Raw genomic sequence first — 6,000 nt, 5'->3', positions numbered from 1 at the left:
GTGGTAAACCGGCCGTGAGGGTTTATGGAGGTTTGAATAGTGAGTGGTAAACCGGCCGTGAGGGTGTATGGAGGTTTGAATAGTGAGTGGTAAACTGGCCGTGAGGGTGTATGGAGGTTTAAATAGTGAGTGGTAAACCGGCCGTGAGGGTGTATGGAGGTTTGAATAGTGAGTGGTAAACTGGCCGTGAGGGTGTATGGAGGTTTGAATAGCGAGTGGTAAACTGGCGTAAGGGTGTATGGAGGTTTGAATAGTGAGTGGTAAACTGGCCGTGAGGGTGTATGGAGGTTTAAATAGTGAGTGGTAAACCGGCCGTGAGGGTGTATGGAGGTTTGAATAGTGAGTGGTAAACCGGCCGTGAGGGTGTATGGAGGTTTGAATAGTGAGTGGTAAACCGGCCATGAGGGTGTATGGAGGTTTGAATAGTGAGTGGTAAACCGGCCGTGAGGGTGTATGGAGGTTTGAATCGTGAGTGGTAAACTGGCCGTGAGGGTGTATGGAGGTTTGAATAATGAGTGGTAAACTGGCCGTAAGGGTGTATGGAGGTTTGAATAGTAAGTGGTAAACTGGCCCTAAGGGTGTATGGAGGTTTGAATAGTGAGCGGTAAACTGGCCGTAAGGGTGTATGGAGGTTTTAATCGTGAGTGGTAAACCGGCCGTAAGGGTGTATGGAGGTTTAAATAGTGAGTGGTAAACTGGCCGTAAGGGTGTATGTAGGTTTAAATAGTGAGTGGTAAACCGGCCATGAGGGTGTATGGAGGTTTGAATAGTGAGTGGTAAACCGGCCGTGAGGGTGTATGGAGGTTTGAATAGTGAGTGGTAAACCGGCCGTAAGGGTGTATGGAGGTTTAAATAGTGAGTGGTAAACCGGCCATGAGGGTGTATGGAGGTTTGAATAGTGAGTGGTAAACCGGCCGTGAGGGTGTATGGAGGTTTGAATAGTGAGTGGTAAACTGGCCGTGAGGGTGTATGGAGGTTTGAATCGTGAGTGGGAAACTGGCCGTGAGGGTGTATGGAGGTTTGAATAGTGAGTGGTAAACTGGCCGTGAGGGTGTATGCAGGTTTGAATAGTGAGTGGTAAACTGGCCGTAAGGGTGTATGGAGGTTTGAATCGTAAGTGGTAAACTGGCCCTAAGGGTGTATGGAGGTTTGAATAGTGAGTGGTAAACTGGCCCTAAGGGTGTATGGAGGTTTGAATAGTGAGTGGTAAACTGGCCCTAAGGGTGTATGCAGGTTTGAATAGTGAGTGGTAAACTGGCCGTGAGGGTGTATGGAGGTTTGAATCGTAAGTGGTAAACTGGCCCTAAGGGTGTATGGAGGTTTGAATAGTGAGTGGTAAACTGGCCCTAAGGGTGTATGGAGGTTTGAATAGTGAGTGGTAAACTGGCCCTAAGGGTGTATGGAGGTTTGAATAGTGAGTGGTAAACCGGCCGTAAGGGTGTATGGAGGTTTGAATAGTGAGTGGTAAACCGGCCGTAAGGGTGCATGGAGGTTTGAATAGTAAGTGGTAAACTGGCCCTAAGGGTGTATGGAGGTTTGAATAGTGAGTGGTAAACCGGCCGTAAGGGTGTATGGAGGTTTGAATAGTGAGTGGTAAACCGGCCGTAAGGGTGCATGGAGGTTTGAATAGTGAGTGGTAAACCGGCTGTAAGGGTGTATGGAGGTTTGAATAGTGAGTGGTAAACCGGCCGTAAGGGTGTGTGGAGGTTTGAATAGTGAGTGGTAAACCGGCCGTAAGGGTGCATGGAGGTTTGAATAGTGAGTGGTAAACCGGCTGTAAGGGTGTATGGAGGTTTGAATAGTGAGTGGTAAACCGGCCGTAAGGGTGTGTGGAGGTTTGAATAGTGAGTGGTAAACCGGCCGTAAGGGTGCATGGAGGTTTGAATAGTGAGTGGTAAACCGGCTGTAAGGGTGCATGGAGGTTTGAATAGTAAGTGGTAAACCGGCTGTAAGGGTGTATGGAGGTTTGAATAGTGAGTGGTAAACCGGCCGTAAGGGTGTGTGGAGGTTTGAATAGTGAGTGGTAAACCGGCCGTAAGGGTGCATGGAGGTTTGAATAGTGAGTGGTAAACCGGCTGTAAGGGTGTATGGAGGTTTGAATAGTGAGTGGTAAACCGGCCGTAAGGGTGTGTGGAGGTTTGAATAGTGAGTGGTAAACCGGCCGTAAGGGTGCATGGAGGTTTGAATAGTGAGTGGTAAACCGGCTGTAAGGGTGCATGGAGGTTTGAATAGTAAGTGGTAAACCGGCTGTAAGGGTGTATGGAGGTTTGAATAGTGAGTGGTAAACCGGCCGTAAGGGTGTGTGGAGGTTTGAATAGTGAGCGGTAAACTGGCCATAAAGGTGTATGGAGGTTTGAATAGTGAGCGGTAAACTGGCCGTAAGGGTGTATGGAGGTTTGAATAGTGAGCGGTAAACCGGATGCTTGTGTAGATGGAGATTTGAATAGCGAGTGGAAAACCGGCCGTAATGCTTCAGTCACATTTGGCTCAGCGGCCGTAGGGTCTAAAAAATCTACGGCCACTAGCAATTATAGGGCGGCCGCAGTATTTCCACGGTAACATAATGTAGCAGTCGCATATGTTTTTATTTTTCAGGTAGCTGCACGGGGTATTTAGAAATTGTGGAGACCGAAAACGTGGGGGTGCCGTACGGTCTTTGATTTGATGTCGCACGGTGACCTTAGAGCGTCCCTGCGGCTACCATAGAATTTTCAAGGTAGCCTCAAGGTGCCCGCAAGGCAACCGCAGGGGCCCTAAGGCGAACGTAATTTTATTTTTTTTTGTAATTTTTGGGCGTTGGCAAAATTCATTTTTCATTGATGAGAGCCTACTGCAGCCGCACGAATAATGCAAGCCCACCGTACACCCTACGTACGGTTGACGTGGAACATCTACGTCATGGCTACGGCTTGTTGAATTGCTACGGCCAACGTAGAAATGAAAAAAGTTATAACTCCGCACTTTAATTACACGAAGACCCCTACGGCCTGTAAAAGATAGCCATACGGCGTAGGGCCACCCTGAGGCCAGCTCAGAAACTCTGCGGCCGCTGCACGTTTCTGTCAATTCGGGGGGAGGGGGTACAGCCGCCGTATCCTAGCCGTAGAGCAAATGTGACTCATGCTTAAGGGTGTATGGAGGTTTGAATAGTGAGTGGTAAACCATCCGCTCGGGTATATGGAGGTTTCAGTAGTGGCCGGTAAACTGTCCGCTCGGGTATATGGAGGTTTGAATAGTGAGTGGTATACCGGCCGCTCGGGTTCGACGGGTTAAACAGAGAGTGGTACGGTGTCATTTTGTTGTGCGAGCTCTGTGGCTGCATTTTTTTTTTTTTTTTTTTTTTTGTGGCAAGATCATTGATCTTCACCTTGATATTTGTCACTGAGAGTCGTAAACAACAAAGCAAATGATGATCACTGAACCTTGAACAAAACTGTTATTTGATAATCTCCATTCTCGAAAAGGTGTGCTCACAGGTGTAAGTGTTTCCAAAAACTCTAATCATCCAGCCGCAAGCCTCCTTAAATTTGGGAATGTTGAGTTCGGAAGGCATGCATGCGATTTGAGAGGGCAACTGGTGCATCGAAGGCATATTTGAGTGTATCGTTTGTTTGCGCGAGTTGACCAGGTCTAGTTGATCAGATTCAACTTCATTCGGATTTTGGAACAAATGAATGTCCATTGAATGTTTGTGGAATTCCTTCTGTCACTCCTTCAAGGCCTTGGGGAATCTATCCTGAGGAAAGGGCGTGCTGCTCTGATTTTGTGGCACATTTTTGCAATTCGAGTGATTGACGATTGCAGACCCTCACCAGGACTTGTTTTGTGTGCTGTCTGAGTGGTTTTATAGTACGTATTTTATCAACGTACTTGCATTCTAATTGTACCGTACATACTTTATCGACGTACTCGGTTGAAAAAAAAGAGAACGTGTACAACTGGCTACGACTGGTTTGAATACAGAGTGGTAAACTGGATGCTCGGGTATACGGAGGTGGCGAGGTGGCGTTTGTGACCGATGTTGGTACATTCTGTGCGGACAAACGGATCCAATTGCAATACCCTCTCATCTTGCGATGGCAACAAGCAAAGCGATATAGGTTGGATTCACTTGTGTGCTCGATAACAATTTCAAGTTTAACTGTGAAAGCCTTTAGATCAGATCACATTGACCAAAACCTCCCTCTGACTGACTACCACCCACCTCGAGGCTAGACTGCGAGAGCAACCATGCCCTCAGGGTCGTCGTTCCAAGAGGCATGACCAGGAATCAACCGCGTGTTTCCTATTAGGCCTAGCCAGATAGGAATAACATCCTGGAGGTATCTCGCCGTTGCCTAATTCGAGGAACGAACGGTTCGACTGGTACAGGATCACCATCCTCTCCTTTCTTCTATCAGGAGCTAATGGTAGAAGAGTTGGTTGTGTGATTGCAGGGAAGTACGTACAAGTCTCCCAAAGAAAATTAAAAGAATGGAGTAATATACACGGTCCTCCCTCGCTTTACATGGGTGTTGCATTCTGTGAAAATGCTGTACAAAGTGAACCGTTTTACATCGTTCAGGGGGGGTGTGGGGGTTACGTTCCACAACCTGCGTATATTTACCAACACCATAATGAAGTTATAGGTTAAATTACAGGTACATACTATGGAGGAGAACAGCACTCGGTAGAGAGCATACCTCCGCTAGGCTGAACAGTTTATGTTTTGTATTCCACTGATGGGCCAGATTTGAATTCGGACCTGAACCAAAATCTAATCAGCTTGTTATTGTCACCTACCCAACTTATCCACCAAGTTCCGTCCGAATCCGTCCACAACCTCTCGAGATATCCTGCTGACAGACACAGACAAACACGCTGAAAACATAACCTCTGCCCACCTTCGGTGGCAGATGTAATTAAGAGGATAATAAAATAATAGAAGTGATATAATTTAGTCTGCAGATACAACATAGTACTCATGAAGTTAAAACCAATTTTTTTTTTTTTTAACAAAGTTACCAAAAGAATGTTTAGTAAAATCCAGGAAGTGAAAGTAGAAGAACTGCTCTAATATCTCCATCTTAGAACAGTGAGGCGGCCGTGTGGTCACGAACCGTGTCAGGCGGCCGTGCGTTGGTTTGCGGGGGTTGAAGGTGGGGTCAATACCTCCACGAGTCTGCATTCCCGTAATGCGCTGCAATTCCCAGTCTCGTGACGGATGAATAAACGCGTGCCCGAGTCCACCGACCCATCCGTTCATCTTCCAAGCTCAGCGCTCATGTCATGCAGTTTTCATTCTCAACCCGTGCAATTGTGAACCACGTCCATCCAGAGCAATGTTTTTGTATTTTTTTTTAAAAACCGTGTACGAGTGAACCCGTGAAAACTGAGGGATGGGGGGCAGGGCCAGTTTAATTTTTTGTGAGCCTGGTACCAAACAAATTTATGGGTTCCACATTCCCCCCTCCTCCCTCTCCCCCACTCCCCGTCATTGGTCGTGTGGTGATGGACACGCACCAGTAAATGACTGCAACAATTTTGGTCTTTACCGGCTCCTGAGTGTGAGCCCGGTACCGAGGCACCATTGTAAATCCGGTCAAGGGGAGGGGAGTAACCTGACGGCTAATGTACTGAAAGGTCACCATAGTAACAATAATATCATGCAACAAGTACATGCCCTTGTACTGATACGTTTGAGGGGTGGGTGGATGTATGACTAATTAGCGTGTTAAGTTAGCGTGGTCTGTGTGCTCGCATAAAGTTTGCATCCTTACCCGTAATAGTCTGTGCGTTTCTCGTGAAGTTTGCAACATGCAAGGCTGTCATTGGTTCGGAGGGCACCGGTGCGCTGGGTGCTGGCCTGATTGACGGGCGGGGTTGTCTGCCATTGGACATAGTTCCAAGTGGGCGTGGCTGTGTCCGAAGTAATGACAGGGGTGAGGGAGGAAATGCCGCCTGATAGGGGGGGAACATGACAATAATGTAGTTTTTTTAATTTTTAAAAATTATTCTTCA

At 47.2% G+C, this 6,000-nt stretch overlaps 1 protein-coding gene across 2 annotated transcripts in view; it reads left to right on the top strand.

The window, feature by feature from the left end:
• POLE (DNA polymerase epsilon, catalytic subunit) overlaps positions 1–6,000 on the top strand; it is a 153,857-nt gene that overhangs the window by 124,450 nt on the left and 23,407 nt on the right. The gene's annotated exons all lie outside the window — the stretch shown is intronic.

This window comes from Eptatretus burgeri, chromosome 9, assembly GCF_056783735.1.
Source record: "Eptatretus burgeri isolate ZD-2024b chromosome 9, Ebu_testis_v1, whole genome shotgun sequence".
NCBI classification, from domain to species: domain Eukaryota; kingdom Metazoa; phylum Chordata; class Myxini; order Myxiniformes; family Myxinidae; genus Eptatretus; species Eptatretus burgeri.
This window is presented reverse-complemented; position numbering and strand designations above follow the sequence as displayed.